We start from the raw sequence: 17,691 nt of genomic DNA on the forward strand, positions 1-17,691 counted from the left end.
GCCTAATGCCCTCAGTGTGGTATAGCCCAAACCATCCCCATCTGTCCATTGATTTGCATGCTATGATGTTGAGTGCCGGAAGGTAAACCCAAGAGGCTAAATAGAAAAGGAATAATTGGGAGTGCGCCCTAAAGGTGTGTTCACATCACCATTTCCTATGGCTCCAGCATGTTCCCACCACAAGTATTTTTAAGCCAGGTTCACATGATGTTAGCCACAATCCACCTGTATCCCATAGCTTTTGGAGAAATACTCCTTTTTGGTGTGCCTTCCCTTAAATCAGCTTCCGTCTGATTCCAAAATGCAAACTGCCATTCTTTTGTGGTGTGAACACTTCAGGCAACTTCTGCGCATGTGCTGATGACAGCATGGATGCAGAAAGAAACTTCACTTGGTGTGTGGAAAGAAATAAACAGGTGAAGGCATCCCTTCCTCCACTCTGATGTGAACAGTGGCAGGAGAATGCAATGGGGATATGCAATGGGGAGGAACAAACTTGCAGCATTCTGAGCCACAACTTCAAAGGAACAAAATCCTTTCACCGCTCAACTCAAATTCAAGCTGCACCTGCAAAGGAAGACTGAGGATTCTCCCTCTGAAGTTGAATCACCTTTGAATTGAATTGAATTTATTACGGTCCCAGACCAGACTCACATACCGTGCTAAACAGATCAGAAACACAATAAAATTAAGTTTAAATTAACAATCAATATAACAATAAACAATACAATTATGGCAGCAGTTTAAATATGGTTCAAGGATTAATCTCTACCATATTATCTATAATTTGCTTCTAATGCCTTAGTCTTGTTCCCTAAGTTTTATGGCAACTGTGCAAAATTTGGCCACCTTTAATGTGATCTCTGGATCCTTGTCCTCTATCAGAGATTTTAAACATTGAGGTTCGGGCCCACTTGGAATATCACCTTGTGTCAAGTGATGTTGAGTTACTGACATGTGGGAAGTCTCACTCCCTAGTCAAAGTGGCAACTCCCTACCCCTGGTGTACAAGATTGTAATTTTATGCACACTTATTTAGGAGCAAGTGATCATGCTTGCTTGCTTAGAAGAAGGCTGCATCAGGCTCAGTGGCACTTCTTTCTAAGTAACACCGTACAAGATTGGTCTGACTGACAACATACTGCTCCCCCATTCTCTCTCTCTCTCTCTCTCTCTCTCTCTCTCTCTCTCTCTCTCTCACTTACTTTGTTATCCCACCAGCTCCCACTTGAGAAGCACCTCCTTACTCGTGAGTAAGAAAAAGAATGAGACAAAGGGGGAAATTGATACACCCAAAATAGAGGACTTAGTCCACATCAACTTGAAGTTCCCTAATCCACCAGCCATGACTTGTTTAAAGACCTTGAAACTTGGTTATTATTTTTAATGGTGATGAGTAACCCTCTCAAGATGTGTGTCTGTTAACTGAAAACTTACCTTTTGGCTTTGTTGTACTGACAGATCTAAATGGTTGTCTTCAAAAGCTCTGCAGGCATTGGAATATCTCCTTGAGCTTCAAGGGACACTTTTAACACAACACATTTTCTCTCTCTTTAAAATCTCAATGGCATGAAATCAGTTGGGTGTAAACACCCTGCCCCCCACAATTCATGACAGTTTGGTTCTCCCTCACTCCTCTGAAACTTTAAATTTCTAGCTCATTATAAACGGAGGCTTGATTGCTGGCTGTTACCAGATAGAGGGGCTGTAGCACTGCATAATAGCACACCATTAAATTAGCATTAATAGCAGTGAGCTTCTTTCACAGATCGGATCATTCTCAGGACTCGTAAAGCAAAGCAGCTGACCTAAGACAGACTGATTCTCTTGCAGTGTCTTCTGTGGTCTCTTTATGGGAACAGCAAAGGTTATTTTTCACTATTCCATTTGGAGGTGATTTAGACACACGCAGGGTAGCTGGGGGCTGCTGTTTTCCAAGATACAATCAGGATCTTAATGAAATCAATTTAGAATGATTTATATCCTGTAGCACTCAAAATGACCTTGCATTCTGCAACACTAATATTTTCCTACTCTTTGCATGCAGTAAAAACCCATATAATTTATGATCTCTCCCTTTAAAAAGACAATTCTTGGTATTTCATCACAATTTAGCATCACCAAGAAACGGAACCCAAGATTTGGCCATGGATGGAGAAGCTGTACATGCTCCATTTGAAGCGGGGGAGGGGGTTACACGGGACAGAGAACAAATTTAGGCCGTACCTTAGTATTGCCCCTGAGTAACACTTTATGTTCCTCCATTTAAGTGTATGACAGTTACACTTGAGGAGGCTGTTGCAGTGAGAGCAAAGCTTGTCCTCCATTCTGACAAGGTAACAGAGGCGATTTCAGGGTAGCGTGATCAGTTGGGCTGCACTGAGCACCGGTGCCACAGAGGGCAATACAACAATGAACAGAGCGCAAGAGGCACGCAGCACCGAATTTTAGCATTGCACAGGGTGCCACTGAAATTTGAGAGCCTAAAGCATGCCACTGCAAGGTGAGCAGGGACTGACCCTCTCTGACAGAGATCCCATGGGAGGTGTGCCCTTAAATGTACTGCATCCTTCAAAACCTTTTGCAACATGTGTTTCTTCTTTAGAGTGACTTTGTGGCTGACTGATGTGTTTGCATGTTGGGTTGGTTCAGTTTTCAGTTGCAGCCCAGTCATACAATAGTTGCTCAGAACGAAATCCCATGCAGTTTACTTAGACAGGTGTGCACAGAATTGAAACTTGGGTTAACTTTCGTTACATATGTAGATAGTAAACTGCTTTGATGGAATTTTATGAAGAAGTGGTATATAAATTTTATGAAATAAATACTGTATTTCCCCCCCCCCTAAAATAATGTCAAAAATTAGGGGGTGTCTTATACTCTGGGCCATCTCCCCCCATTTTCTTAAATCTGAGTCCCCCAAAATAGGGTGTGTCTTATAGACAGAAAAATATGGTACATAAGATAATTATGCTTCATTAAATTATAAACCAGAACATATTAACTTCAGCTGGGTTACTACTATACATTTATTAGGGTGCTTTTCTTTCTCTCCCCTCCCTGCATTTATTTTTTAAGGTAAAGGTAAAGGTAAAGGTACCCCTGCCCGCACGGGCCACTCGTGTCCGACTCTAGGGTTGTGCGCCCATCTCACTTAAGAGGCCGGGGGCCAGCGCTGTCCGGAGACACTTCTGGGTCATGTGGCCAGCGTGCCGAAGCTGCTCTGGTGAGCCAGCACCAGCGCAGCACACGGAAACACCATTTACCTCCCCGCTATAAAGCGGTACCTATTTATCTACTTGCACTTAAGGGTGCTTTCGAACTGCTAGGTGGGCAGGAGCTGGGACCGAAAGACGGGAGCTCACCCCGCTGCGGGGATTCGAACCGCCAACCATGCGATCGGCAAGCCCTAGGCGCTGAGGTTTTACCCACAGCGCCACCCGCGTCCCATTTATTTTTTAACCTTCCTTAAATTTATTTCTTACCCTTTCCTTTAATTGAACTCCTGTTCCATTTATTTGTAAATGATCTATAGCATTATCCAAAGTCAGTCTTATTCAGAGAGTAGACCCATTGGAAACAATAGACACAACTAACATATTAATTAATTTAATATGTTAAATTATATTAAAATAAATTAAAAACATATCCATTAATTTCAGTGGATCTACTCTGAGCTTAACTTAGATACAAACAATATCTAAGTTGTTTTTATTTGTATGTAATGTTTGGAAATCTTAAGAACAAGCCCCTTTGAAAGGCTTCATAATGCTAAAAACAACAGCACCCCCATCACAATAGGTCTGTGGATGAATGACTTGAGAATTGCAAATAAAGTAGCACTAAATTATTCCAGCTGTTTGGCATTGAACTCTTCCAGTAATAGCTACTAAACAAATAGCAACTAATGGATTTCCCCTATGCTATGCTATGTATGTGCGGTTATCTTCATTTTTCCCCCGCCTTTTATATTACGTTGGGAGGGGGAGAATTAATGCCCTCTCTAAAACTGTGAGTAGCTTTGCCATGGAGAAATGGAATTTTTGTTTGAATCTTGCCGAGATAAACTGCGCTGAATTGGTATGGTAATTTTTCCTTCATTTAATAGTATCAAAGATAAAGGCTTTGCGGTGGCAGGGTTCAATGGGGCAAGAAACTTAACTGAGTGGATTATCCTTATGAAATTTCAGTACTACTGGCTTAGGTTGGAGGTGGCTTTATAATAACTGCATTTAGAAGCTGTGTTCCTTTGGCTCTCCTGTGAATGGCTGTTTACTTGCATTTTTTGTTGTTGCTACTTTGCCCTGTGGCTGAAGGACACTTAACATAGGCAGTGTGTTATTGTCCCCATTTTCTTTTTCAGCATAGCATTGTGTTTTGTTTACATCAGCCTATCCCTTAGCAACATGCATTCAGTGTAGTGATAAAGAGTATGTGACGTGAACCATGCCGTGAACCGTGCCCATTGGCAAGCTACTGCCTCCTTATTACAGCTTCTCATACAAGATCAAACAACATTGGCTTACCTTACAGGGCTGTTATGTGGAACACAGATGTAATCCATCTTCACAAAGCACCAAGGACTTTTGTAACTCTTTAGAAGTGAAAGGCCTGAACGAAAGGCCAAGCCTTTTCTAAAAACAGAACCTGGTTGAATCCAAGCCCAACTGATCTTCAGTTTATTGAAGATCCTGGTTTGGTGAAACTTCATTTTGAAAGAGGATTTTTTTTAAAAAAAGTTGAGTGAAGGGCATGGTGGGTGGGGACCTGCTGTTGAAAGGGGGAGGGAGCCAGAAACATCACTGGGCATGCCCATGGTTGTCCATAGAGATATTTGGGTATCCCTATGTTCCAATGTAAATACTAATTTTTAAACAAGGCTAGGGGTGCAGTTGTTTTCTTACAGGAATTTTTTTTTACTGTTAAAGAGTTGGGTGGATGCTCCATTCTAGCTACAGAGAGGGCGGGGGGATACCACCCAAATAATAAAGATCTAGTTTCAAGAGCAGTTTAAGGTCTTCTGGCATAAATAAACTTTCATGTTTAGATACTAATAATTGTCACTTATAAGATATTCCCCTCCCCCCAAAAAAAACCACATAATTAACACATTTTGAAGCAGTCCTGGTGCAAGTGAAAAGGATCTTCACCATTCATGGGGGCTAGAACTGATTCTTTTATTTCTTACAATTCATGAAATATATCTACTTTTTTCGAACTGGGGTCACTTTACTTTCCACATGGGATCAGAAGTCCCTTGAATAACATACATGCTAAACCATGAGATTGACCAGTATCCCTTTAAAGCTGGAATGTATTATCATTCAGTAGGACAAGGGTAGCTAATGTTGTTAGACTCCAACTCTTTTCAGTTCCAGCCAACAAGGCCAACAGTCATGGATGATGGAAGTTTTAGGTCAGCAACATCTGGATTTGTTGGCTATGACTACAGGTGTTGTTTGGAAATTGAGCATTATTGAAATTTAGGGGTCCTTATCATTTGGTATGATACTGCTAACATTTGCTATAAGCATGTCTAGACACAGTTTTAATGCAGTTCTTCATTGTTTCTGTTGATGCTGGTTGTGAAATTGTGAAGTGACACATAAACATTTGAAGATGGTTGTCATTGGGAGGAAAACTGGACTCCACCCAAGTAGCTCAGACTTGAAGGCTTTCTTCAACTATTGGTTTTCTTTGTACCCTTGGGCAAGTTGTAAGTTCTCAGCCATGGTCTAACTACCTCAAAGTGGGTAGTGTGAGAACAAACAAGAGCAAGGGTGAAATTTTGTACAAGAATTATAATTTATGTATACCATTGAAAATCCAGATATTAATTAAAGTCATCAGTGAGTAGAATGTGATTTTCTACTTTGCCTGGCTCACTGTGCAGTGAGTCGTATCACTTCCCGATTTCTAAATTGCATGGAAATAATTTTATCTGTGCTCCCTGTCAAAAGAGATAAGTCTGTTGAACTAAAGAAAACCTATTGTAATAGGAAGAAAAATCTGGCAGTTACATCTTTTGGTGTCCCTCCTGACATCCTTTCGACTGGGCATTCAGGATGATTTCTGCTCATGGTGGTATTGGGACAGTTATATGAGATCCTGCTTTTGGTACTGTTCATTTCCTCTCTTTTTTAAGATTTTTTTTTAGTTTTTTAACATATCATTTTCAACAATTATTAAACATACTTTTATATCATATACATTTTTTTTTACTTCCATCAATCACATCTGAAAATTTTCCAATCTTTTCACTTAATATACATTTCTTAATTTCACTATTACATTTAAATATCATAACTAATGTCTCTTTTCTTTCTCTTCTTTGCAATATTTCATATATTTCTCCTTACAAAACTTATTGTAATCCTACTAGCGTAATTTGTTGATTACAGTTGCTCTTCAAATAGTTCATATATTTCTTCCAATCTTCTGTAAATCTCTGGTCCCGCAGGTTTTGAATCCTTCCTGTCATTTTATCCAGTTCTGCGTAGTTGGTACTGTTCATTTCCAATCAATGCATTTCCTCTAACTTCCTCCTGAAATCTGTTAACATTTTAAACCACAAATGTTGCAGTTTATTTTTTTAATGTTTTTTGTCTCACCTTTGTTGTGCTACAGTGCAGGAGTGCCCCTCCAAATGGCAATTTATATGGTAACACTGGAGAGGCATTGCAGAACAACTAATAAGGCAGAATGATATGTGGACAGCCCAGTATAAATCCATCTCTAATGCGCTATTATTGCATCAATAAAATGCTGCAGAATACACCCACAAATGAACACAAGTCTGGATGGACTCTTGCTGTTAATATGGGATGAGTTCAGACTCGCTGAAGTCCTTCACATTGTGTATCTTTGGTTATAGCTACATGGAGGAGGTAACATCTGATTCAATGCAGTTGAGATGATGAGCACTACTTTGTAGCACGTTGCTTGAGTGCAGTGGGTAAAAAGAAAAAAGGGAGCATCAAATCCCTTGAAAATTAGAATTGAGATGACGCATCAAGCTCAAGGTAAATTCAACTCAATACAAAGAAGAATGTGTGAGAGAAGAAATGTCCAAAGGACCTTTGGGGGCGTGGGGCACTATGATAAGCATCGCGAATATCAAGGGAATATCTAGAGAAACTGCTGAGTTTCCATCCATTTCCCACAGAGTTCACCAGTCTAAAACTTTCCATGGGAGGTAAACTAAGTATGCAACGATACCCTCCACCATTAGGAGGTTTGGTTAGTCTTATTGAAAGTGGTTTGTTTTCTCTCAAAATACCCAATATGTTTGCCCGAGGAAGGACCTCTAAATTTGCCTTTAAAACTGCTTTAGTTGAAGCTTGGTGCCTAGAATGCTTGCCTTTGGTGGCTTCATTGAGAGATTGCTTAGGAAACTGTGGATGATGCTTCAGAATACCTAAGAGATAGCTTAGTTTGCACAAAGTATGGCTAAGCCATGATTTAGTGTGAAATGCATGAGATGAAATTAACCAAAGAAACCCTTTGTTTTGCATGTCCCCCTTCTGTTTTCTCCTACTGCGAGGATAACTTTGACATCTAGCTTTCCCTCAGCCTCAGATTGTTTCATCCAGTCTCAGGTTTTGTGGATTATTAAAAACTCTGGTTAGTTTTAACACATAGCTTGAAAACCACTGCTCGAAGTTGGCTTGTTTCGAAACTGACCATAGTTCATTATAGTAACTAGCCCATGTCTAGATAACAAGACAAGCTGAAATTCAGGAAAAGTAAACCCCAGTGCTGCTTTTAGTGCTTTTAGCTGCATGGCAGTGGCAGTGGCAGTGCACAAGCCTGAGGCATCCTCAGGATTGTTCCGGCTCATGCTAAATCAGGGATATCCAAAGTAGTGTCCCTCAATATTATTGAACTACAGCTCCCATCATCCCTGCCTTCTTGTCTGGGAATGGTAGGAATTATAGTCCAACAATATCTGGAGAGCAACACATTGACCACCCCCATGCTAAAACATAGTTATTGTGATGTGTGGCTATGGTCTCGGTTTGAGCCTTCAGGTTTCATGGAATGAGGCATTGGATAACTTCCATTTTTGTAGTTCTCTGAATGGATATAATCAACTATCATGTGCACAGTTTTAGTAACTGGATATGTCTCAACGTCTGACAATCTTTGAATGTTCTTGTGCTGGTTGATTATTGCTATTTTTATTTATCAGTTTCAGGAGCACAGGATTTGTACAAGGGATCTCCTAGGCAAAATATGGGATTTAAACTAGCAAGCTACCCAACAACCTAGGTTTTCTTTCTCAGAATTGCCAGCCCAGGTCTGGATCCAGAAATGGATGCCCTTGGGCATTGCCCTGACCACCCTTCACAGGGAGAAACAGAAGCACTTTGCAGCAGCCAGTTACAGCTCATTTCTTCCTGAGCGACCCAGTTCCCAGAACTGTGTCATTTAAAGGCTGCTTCTTGTCCTTTCTGGTTTGCAGCTTGCTTGCATATGAAAGACTAAGTACACAGAGATGCACCATTCTGATCATTAAAATGTATTTATACTAATGTTAGCAATATTTTTGGCAGCTGTATGTGACTGTGGTTCTCTCTCTGTGTGTTTTCCTGATGTGCTCATTAAAGGGAGGGATTCAAATGTAGGTAGAAGAAGCCTTTAAAGAGAGGAGAAATTTATAGGATTAAAGAGAAGAAAATAACTCTTGTAAAATATTAACTTGCATGCTGTGAATATTCTGTCAGTGTGAAAGTAGCTGTGGATTTATCAGAGGGCTTTATTTGTATTTTTCTCTTAATGACAATCCCATAAAAAGATATGGCAAGATTATATCTAACTAATTAAAAGTATATTACATTGGGATTATTTCACTGGAGATTATTTTCTAGCAATCCTTTTAAAATCTTGTTTTCTATTGTGTTCCAACTCACTGAAATAAAATTATGTGTGCTTGTAAAACACATTTAGATTTTAGGTGTGATGTCTGCTGAGTCACTGCATCTTGTTTACATAAAGATACCCAAGGTTGCTTTGTGGGTTATGCTTGATCAAGAGACCCCGTTTTTGGCTTGGTGGAGAATCCCAGTATTTTTTTGGCCACACCTTCATCACTATTGGATTGGTTTTGTCATACCCCTGTTCATTAGGCAACACATTGTTTACTTGATGCTATTGGTTTGCTACTTCTAAAGAATTTTGATCTCCCTCCTCATTTCCATAAATCCAAGTATTCAGTTTTGCTCCTGTGGAAGGATCCAAAATGGCTTCCAGGGAGTTATTTGAGAGGAAACTTTGGAACAGTAAAAGCTGTTCAACAGTGGAGCAAGAATTTCATGAGAGGTGGTAGTCTCTCTCCTTCACTGGAGCTATTTGAGCGGGGACTGTTTAAATATTTGCCAAAGTTTCTGTAGCTGCATCCTGCATTAAGCAGAGTGGTTTCTCCTAGATGGCTTCTAATGTACCTTCCAGCTCATTTTGAGAGTGAATTCTGTAACCGCCACATTTGAGCACATTTATCAAAATCATTAAGTCTGTCATGTGTTGAAACCAGTTCTGATAATGCAATTACTGGAGATCCTCTTTCCTTTTACAGCATGATGGTAAAAATCTGGCTGTATGAGGCTACTCTGAAGTTGAGCCTTGCCTTGGCAAGAGTAGGGAACAACCAGCTGAAACACAATTGTAACCTTTTTTTAAAACAAAACAAAACCCTAAACAAATATAATAAATGGTGGGGTGAGATTTGGACCATCAGTGGACACAGGAAATGGTTTGGGCAAGCTAGAGAAATGGTGTTTAATTAAGGGAAAGAAAGAGGAAGCAATGCTTTAGCCCAGAGTGACCTCCAGATGTTACTGAACTACAACTCCCATCAGCCCAGCCAGCATCACCAGTGGTTAGGGATCATGGGAATTGGAGTACCTTATCAGCTGGGCAGCATCACATTGGCTATTCCTGCTTTTCGTTTAGGAGTCGAAGGCAATGTGAGAGTGGATTAAAAACAAAACAAAACATGAAAACTGTAGCTTTTCCATTGACTTTCATGGCTTGTGGACTATGCCCACACTGTGAGTCAAAAGCTAGGCAAATATATTAAGATAAGAACATACTGAACTGTTTCCTAATAGCAAGATCATTTAGACAATGAGTCCAAAATCCTTGTGTGCATTGGTTTGAAGCTTGATAGCTATTGGAAAATGCATTCCTAGGGAGGGTGACCCATGTGTTCTTGTAAGCAGCTTTGCACATGTTTGGCAGTTTTTACTTGATTGGATGAAAAACACTGTAACTGGGTAGGCAGTTGGTTTGCACAATGGCCAGCATGTGAAGCAAACTCTATGGAGCTGTGTTTTCAAGTTACCACTGTACAGCAAAAATCACATAGAGGAGTCAGGCACACAAATAGGAGGCTGGGTAGGATGTTCACTGAGACATAAATCACCCAGAACCTGGGAAGATGCAGTTATTTTTCCAAATGGATTGATGGAAGAAAAAATGGAATAACATCAGATTCCTCAAAGTTTTGTTATAAGTCCTTGTCAAATTCTGAGTTATAATAATATGTATTTCACAAAGTTTCTCCAGACATATGATTACCTGTTAGGTGTGGTACACAAAGCACGCTGGGTACTTGTAATAAAACCTTATTCTGGGGAATAACTGCTTTTCCCTTCTCTGGTGGTGGGAGGAGAGTCCAGTGGGACATAATGGAATATTCTTCTCATGTTCCAAATTGATATATAACGATGCACTATGGAAAAGTTGGGATTGGTTGAGCATATGCGATAAATAATATAATATGTATAAAAACTTATTAGATAAACTGTTGGTTTCATCTTTTAGTTATGTATGGTGATAAGCAAGAGGCCTATTCATCCTGCCAGTTACACAGCTCCCCTTTCTGTACTGCTTTTTCTAGTAATTTTATCAGCAGTCGCCTTTAATACCTTATTCATGTGCTTTGGGGTGAAAAGTTAATGTAGCTATATATTATTCATCCAAGAGAAAGGACATTTTTTCAATACAAGTTGCCTCATTTCTCTTGGAAAGGGGCAGTGCTGTGAGCCAGAAGAGCAGTGTAAAGCTCTGTTGGATGTGTGTCAATGAATTAGGCTTTATAGATCCATGCTTGATGTTGTTTTAATATTTGCGGAAAGTTTGGGTGTCTAATAATCTACCTATTGCAACAAATTTACTTTTGAACCTTTCCTGTCTTTCTTGTGTATCTCAGGTTGACCTGCTGTCACCCTTTTTAGCCACTATAAAAAAGTGCTTTTGTTTCTCCTTCTCTTTCTTATTTGGTTTATCCAGATGAAGTAATAGACAAAGTCATCTTGCATATGCATGCACTGATGCTTTATTTAATCCAGTGTTTCCCAAACTTGTTTTTGGACTACAAGTCCCATTACCCCTAGTCAGGAACGATGGGCATTATGGTCTGAAAACAGCTGGAGACCCAAGTTTGGGAAGCACTGATTTAATCCAACACATTTGTGGTCCCAAGTGCTTCTGTGCAAGCACTGAGAAGTTTCCTTGTCTGATGGCAGCTCTTTATGAAACCTCATAAGCCACTCACAAGAGCTATTGCAACTACTTGGGCAGTTTTCCAGGTAGCTTTGTGGGTAGGAAAAGTGCGCTGAAACACCCAGGCTCAGAACCAGAGCCTGGTGTTCCAAAGTGCATGTTGCTTCTGCTGCCTCTCACCTCTTCTCCTGCAATGCTGTATTGTATATAGGTTCCTGAATCTTCTCTTCAGCGTGAGCCAAGTGGTTTGGCTACCTCAGCAAGTCTTCAGCTGCCACCAAGCCACCCCATCTTCCTCTCAGGTCTTCTTTCTTCTCCCTAAATCCTTTTGCTCTGTGGTCTTCTTCTGATTGTCCATCATGAACACTAAGCACCAGCCAACATGGACGGACTCTGACTGGCTAGTACCCAGCCATTCTGGCCCCCAGGTGACTGTTAAACCAACTCCCATCTGGCTAGACAGAAAGCTTCCCCCTTCCAACACATTACACTGTACATGACACTACAACTGACAGAATATATTACACAATACCCATTGAAACACAACTTAAACAAACAGGATTGCTTCATGTTATAAAAAATAATTAATGATCAGTCGTATGGCTCCTCTGGTACCTTTTGTGAATTCCCAGATTTTGAGAATTCATATGGAAAGGTGATCATAAAGATGGTCTGAAGCTGAGCAGGACAGGAACCCTAAGTTCCCTAGCCCTCCTTTCTCAGCTGACTTCACCCCATCTTTCTTTCTTTCCACCCCTGCTCTCAGCCCCTTGGCAAGACATTTCCTCTGTCCCCCGGCTCACCTTCATCCTTACTTCAGACTTCTACATCCTTTCTGTCTCCCTTCAGTCGGGCTCAGCTCTAGCCTGCTCCAGTGGCTGTGCTTGGAGAAAGTACTGCCTTTGTGACATCACTAGCCAATGCACCAATCCCCACATCTCAGAATTCTTGTCCATTGGTGGGGAGCGGTGTAAGGCCTGCAGATGATGTCACAAAGGCATTACTTTCTCCCTAAGATGGGGAAACCTTTCATATCAGTTGCCCATGTAGTTGCTAGGATAAAAAGGCATTTCGAAGCAACCTTCTAGGGGCTACACGCCAGTGGCTGGTGGAGTCAGAGGCAGAAGTAACAAATGCACATTTAACCTGTGTGCAGTAGGCTAGTTTCTTCGCACACTCACAAGCCAATCTCTATCCTCCATCAGCCAAACAAGAAGCATTATCAGAGATCAAGGGCACATTCCAGGCAGGCAGAAGCACTCATGGATTGTCTGAGGCAGGGCAGGTGAGGAGTGTGGCCTGGGGAAAGGGGGTGTGGCCAGATAGAGAGATCTGGAGGGCTACATGTGACTCTCCAGGCCTGTACTTCCCCGTCTCCGAAGTAGACTGAAATGGTAATCTGGAAAATAATAACAAATACACAGCAGATAGGGAAAACAATGACATCAGATAGGATTGGGGGGAAAGCATTCTCATAATGAAAGGACTGTTATTATCTGTAAAAACTGGTTTCAGCCTGAAAATGGAAATGGAAGATATCTTCAGGGCATCTTTAGTAATGTATAGTTCCGGCCTCAGTTTGTCACCAGCTATTTACACTAAGTTCCTTTAATCCTGAAGCACTATTTATCTCATCTTGGATAGTCACTTAAAATCTAGAGTATTAGATGTGATCTTAAATGTTTGCGGTGATACAGGAAGGCATGCTTTTAGAAAGTATACACAGTAATAAAATGGAATGCACAGTTTGTGTGTTAAAACTTTACTGTCGGTAGAGCTTTTAGCCGCACTAATAAGAAAAGTGATTTTATTCAGAGCAAACTGAAGCTATAAAAGGTTAACTCTCTTTTGTTGCTTTGTGTTTTGCTGTGTGAACATTAATGTAGGTGCCTGCTGAAATGGGCAGATAAATCCTGTATTTGCTAAAATTTAGCACTTAATAAGCTATCTTTAGTAAAAGTATGAAAAAGGCTTATGCCCCTTTCTGACAAGTTAAGAGAAATAAACAAAAGTCTGACTCAATAAAGAATCCTTCTAGTCTCTCAGATTCTGCCCTGCTCCTTTTCAAAATGGGTTAATGTTGCTTCTGATGTTTGTAGGTACTGAAGCCATGTAATATGGGCTTAGTTTTCAAAGCAATGGATGCATTTGCACAGTGTGACTGTGAAGAGGAGTTCAGAAGCTCTCGCTTCCATTTTGGATTAAGTACAGCTTGTTGAACTCAAAGAAACTGCCATTTATCTTAACTACGGTTTGTTGAAATAGGCTAGCTTCAGACCATAGCTTATGAAATTGGCTTGTTTCAACAAATGTGGTTAATCTGAAGCAGAATAATCTCTTCCTTGTGGCTGTGCCAAAGGAGGGGGAGCCAGGGAGCCCAAAGTTCATTGCAGCTCATTCTCATAAAGCTAAATCATGGTTCAGTGTTATGAGAACACGGGAACTCTTTGCTTTTTCCTGCTATACTAACTGATATGACAACAAATGGTAATCACTGCCAGTTGGAAGGGCAGAGTTTGCAGGTGGCCTTCAAGTGGAGGCCACTAGGTGTCACAAAGCATTTATCATGAAAATGGGAGGTGGCCTTGATGCCACTGATCTCATTGGTTTAGCTTACTGCTGTGGGCTGGTTATTCTATTGCTGTAGAGTTCAACCTTTTCAGACCCAGGACCCAGCTTTTTAACCTGAAAAAAAAATGGGGCCAAGTTTAAGTTTAGCATTCATTCCCTTTTCATCTTTCTCTGAAATGCTGAACGCTTCAGCAGTGAGGTGTGAAAATTCTGTCTTTTGCTCTTCATAGAACAATCTGTAAAGAATAGAAGCTTGCATTGCCCGGTCCTCTCCATCACATTTGCTGTAATATACAGTTATTGACTCGCACTTGCATGTATAAAAAGCAAGCAGTGATATCAAAAGCCAATGAGAGATCAAAAAGCAGAAGCAAGATCACTGCTCTCTAGAAAGCTCATCCATCAGGGAGACCAAGGACAACTCATTTCCATGGCCAGGTCTGAAACAAGACGAGAATGGATCTCAACAGATACAGGCTGTGGGCTGCAGATTAGCTGACCCTGCCCTCAGATCTTCTTGTGTACCAAGAGGTTTCATGGCAGGTGAGATGTCAATGTGAAAAGAGCATATTTGAAAGCCACTGCAGGAAACGCTGCTGGAGAAAAGGCGTGTACTCACACTTCATCTCTGTTTCCATTTGCTATTGTTAATGTATATCTCACTTTTTTCTATTTAAAAACAAAGCAGCTAATTGCAGAAGTTGTCCTGCTAATATCACAGGAGAAAGAATTTCTTTGTCTACTTCATTTCTACACATGGCTTCGTCCCTGCTTGTAAACCAGTAAAAATTTCACCCCTGATTTGTGCCTAATGTTTTATAAGAACTGCATCATTGGAAAAACAATCTTGTAAATGGAAAGTTGTTCTCCCTTGTCCAAACTCTCTGAATATATGTTTATATTGATTCCCGCCGCCCGCCCCCCATAAATGTAAAGCCAGGTAAATACCTTTTGTTTCCTATCATTTCTAGTCATACCTTCCTCTGGATGTTGTGCCCTTTTTTCATTTTTATCCTTTTCCTGGATTCTTCTATTTCTTCCGGTTAGCTTGAAGGAAGGTAGTCTATCCTAAAGACAAGCTGTTGGCCTCTATAAATGTGCAGGCCAAATAAGGATATCAGAGGATTCTGGGAGTGGAATTTATTGGTGTTTGCTTATTCACTCCATAACAATCCAGTGAGATGGAGTTGAAATCAATCCAGTGAATATGATCTGTATTCACTGTTGTTGCTTTGAGTCCAGAAATGATATGTAACTGAGTAGATTCCACTCTGTTATTTGCATTGTGTTTCCTTTGCACTGAAATGAATGATGTGGAATAATGGAATGGTAATGTAACTTATGCACCATAAGTTTCCTAATTAATTACATAAAATACATAATTTACATGCTACCACCACAGCATACAGCCAGATGAATAATGTGGTTTTTGATGGAGGGTGAGCTGTAGCAGAATGGAAATGGTGCTGCATGTGACAAATACAGTCTGGAATGGAAATGTATGCCTTCTTCCATCCCTGCTTGCTGGAGAAGAGCAAGGGTCCATTGAGCCTAGGGGTAGCCAATGTGGCTGTTGGAATCTAGCTCCCATCACCGCTGACCAGTGGCCATGTTGTCTAGGGCTGATGGGAGTTGTAATCCCACAATATCGAAAGGGCACCACGTTCGCCACTCCTGATCTACTACAGTATCCTGCTTTTCCAACAGTGGCCAGTCAGATGCTTGTGGGAAGCCTGCAAGTAGGTAATGAAGACAACATTTCATGATTTCTTTTAAAATGACTAAAGTAGACTTTAGTAAACAAAAGCAGAATTAAGAATATGGTGCCAAAGTCACGTGAAGAAAAATCGCTGTTGACCACATTCTACAAGTTGTGCTTTTACATGAGGATGTATACTCATAGATGGAAATGCTGGTGGGAAGAATTGAAGAAGAATCATATTCCAGATTTTAGCTCTTCAATGTGTATACACAAATCTATATTTATCTGGAGGCTACAGAGTGATGCCCTGGTTCCCAGCCAACTGCGCGAAGAACAGATATCAGATCTCAAATGATTCTACTGTATGTACTTGTTCTGTTCTGGTAAACCTCCCCCAGCAACAACATCACAGATCCTGACCTGGAGGATTGCTAACATCTAATGGGAGGTGTTGGTTTAGTTGTGCAACGAGAAATATAAAGGTATTTATGTAAGACATGGCTGCTTTTTATTCTCAGCATAGTGGATCGAATGCTCTTTCAAAGCTTTTTTAAAAAACAAAAACAAAGCCCAGTGTAAGCAAATATAGACAACACCCAGAAATAAACTCAGCTGAAAAAATTAGATGCAATTATATAGGGCGAGGAAGGAACTTTACAGTTCAGGGTACTAGCTTAAAGTTCATCAACCATACTACATAATATGGTGAAATATACAGGAAGGGTTCTGCTTTAAAGGGAAGAGAATCGCCCCATGATTCTAGTGTGAGATCCTCAGTGACCATATGCACTGTTGACTGTTCAGCTTTCTATGAAAAGCTACACTTTTCAGAGTTCCCCAGGAAGAAGAATTGTTTGTTTAACTAGTCTGGGTGTTGTAGTTCTGTGTGGGGAATATGGGCCTCCTAACAGCCCTCAGCACCAACAATAAACTACAATTATCAGGATTATTTTGGGGAAGCCACGAAGCCATGGGGAAGCTTTAAATGCAGTGCTTTTTTCTGGGGCCAGTGTGGTGTAGTGGTTAAGAGCGGTAGTCTCGTAATCTGGGGGACCGGGTTCGCGTCTCTGCTCCCCCACATGCAGCTGCTGGGTGACCTTGGGCCAGTCACACTTCTGTGAAGTCTCTCAGCCCCACTCACCTCACAGAGTGTTTGTTGTGGGGGAGGAAGGGAAAGGAGAATGTTAGCCGCTTTGAGACTCCTTAAAGGGAGTGAAAGGCGGGATATCAAATCCAAACTCTTCTTCTTCTTCTGGGGGTATGCAGGGGTACACATACCCCTAAACATTTTGTGAATCTTTGTACTTTTGTCCATTTACTGTATTTATTTTTCCCAGTTTGAACTATAAAATGGTGATTTTCTTGAGTCAAAATGAGAGTACCCTTAAACATTTTTTTAAAGAAAAAAAAAACCCCACTGTTTAAATATATAGTGCAGATGGCAAATAGGAATTGCCATTAGCCAGTTATTTCTGTACAAACTACTTTTTTCAGACAGCCATTTTCTTGCTCCAGCAATAACTTATGTATTTCGTATCTGGGTTACCTTCCAGTCAAAGTGCCTACACTAGCATTACAAAGTACATTTTGTTGTACTTTCTATTATCACAGGTTGAAAGCCTTCAAAAGTCCTTAACAAATGTGTGTAAGAGATTTTAAAAGTATGTATCATTTCGTGAAGTGCATTTCTAGATGGTGAAAAATTGGAGAGGACCCCTAAGTTTTGATGTAGTTTAGTGTAGAACAGGGAAGGACAAGGTGTTACTGTAACTTGCTTCCAGCCCCAAAGACACTTTTGAATCTTTTTTATTATTCTGAAGTACATTTCTAGGCCTCATGAATGCGAGATGAAGGGGGATGTGAAGGCAAGGACTGGAATTTATTTATTTTTAAGCAGATAATGAGGAACTCAT

General features: G+C 40.6%; 1 protein-coding gene and 1 long non-coding RNA gene across 3 annotated transcripts in view; one reads left to right on the forward strand and one right to left on the reverse strand.

Annotated features, from left to right (window-relative positions):
• Positions 1-17,691, forward strand: part of NRG3 (neuregulin 3) — a 619,340-nt gene that overhangs the window by 13,103 nt on the left and 588,546 nt on the right. The window lies entirely within an intron of this gene.
• On the reverse strand, positions 8,501-12,399 carry LOC309341848. The gene is made up of 3 exons (XR_014156590.1): positions 12,309-12,399; positions 10,579-10,732; positions 8,501-8,638 (listed from the first exon to the last, which is right to left on the reverse strand). It is a non-coding gene; the product is annotated as an uncharacterized lncRNA (long non-coding RNA).

The sequence above is a fragment of the Podarcis erhardii genome, assembly GCF_964252035.2.
Source record: "Podarcis erhardii genome assembly, chromosome: 5".
NCBI classification, from domain to species: Eukaryota; Metazoa; Chordata; class Lepidosauria; order Squamata; family Lacertidae; genus Podarcis; species Podarcis erhardii.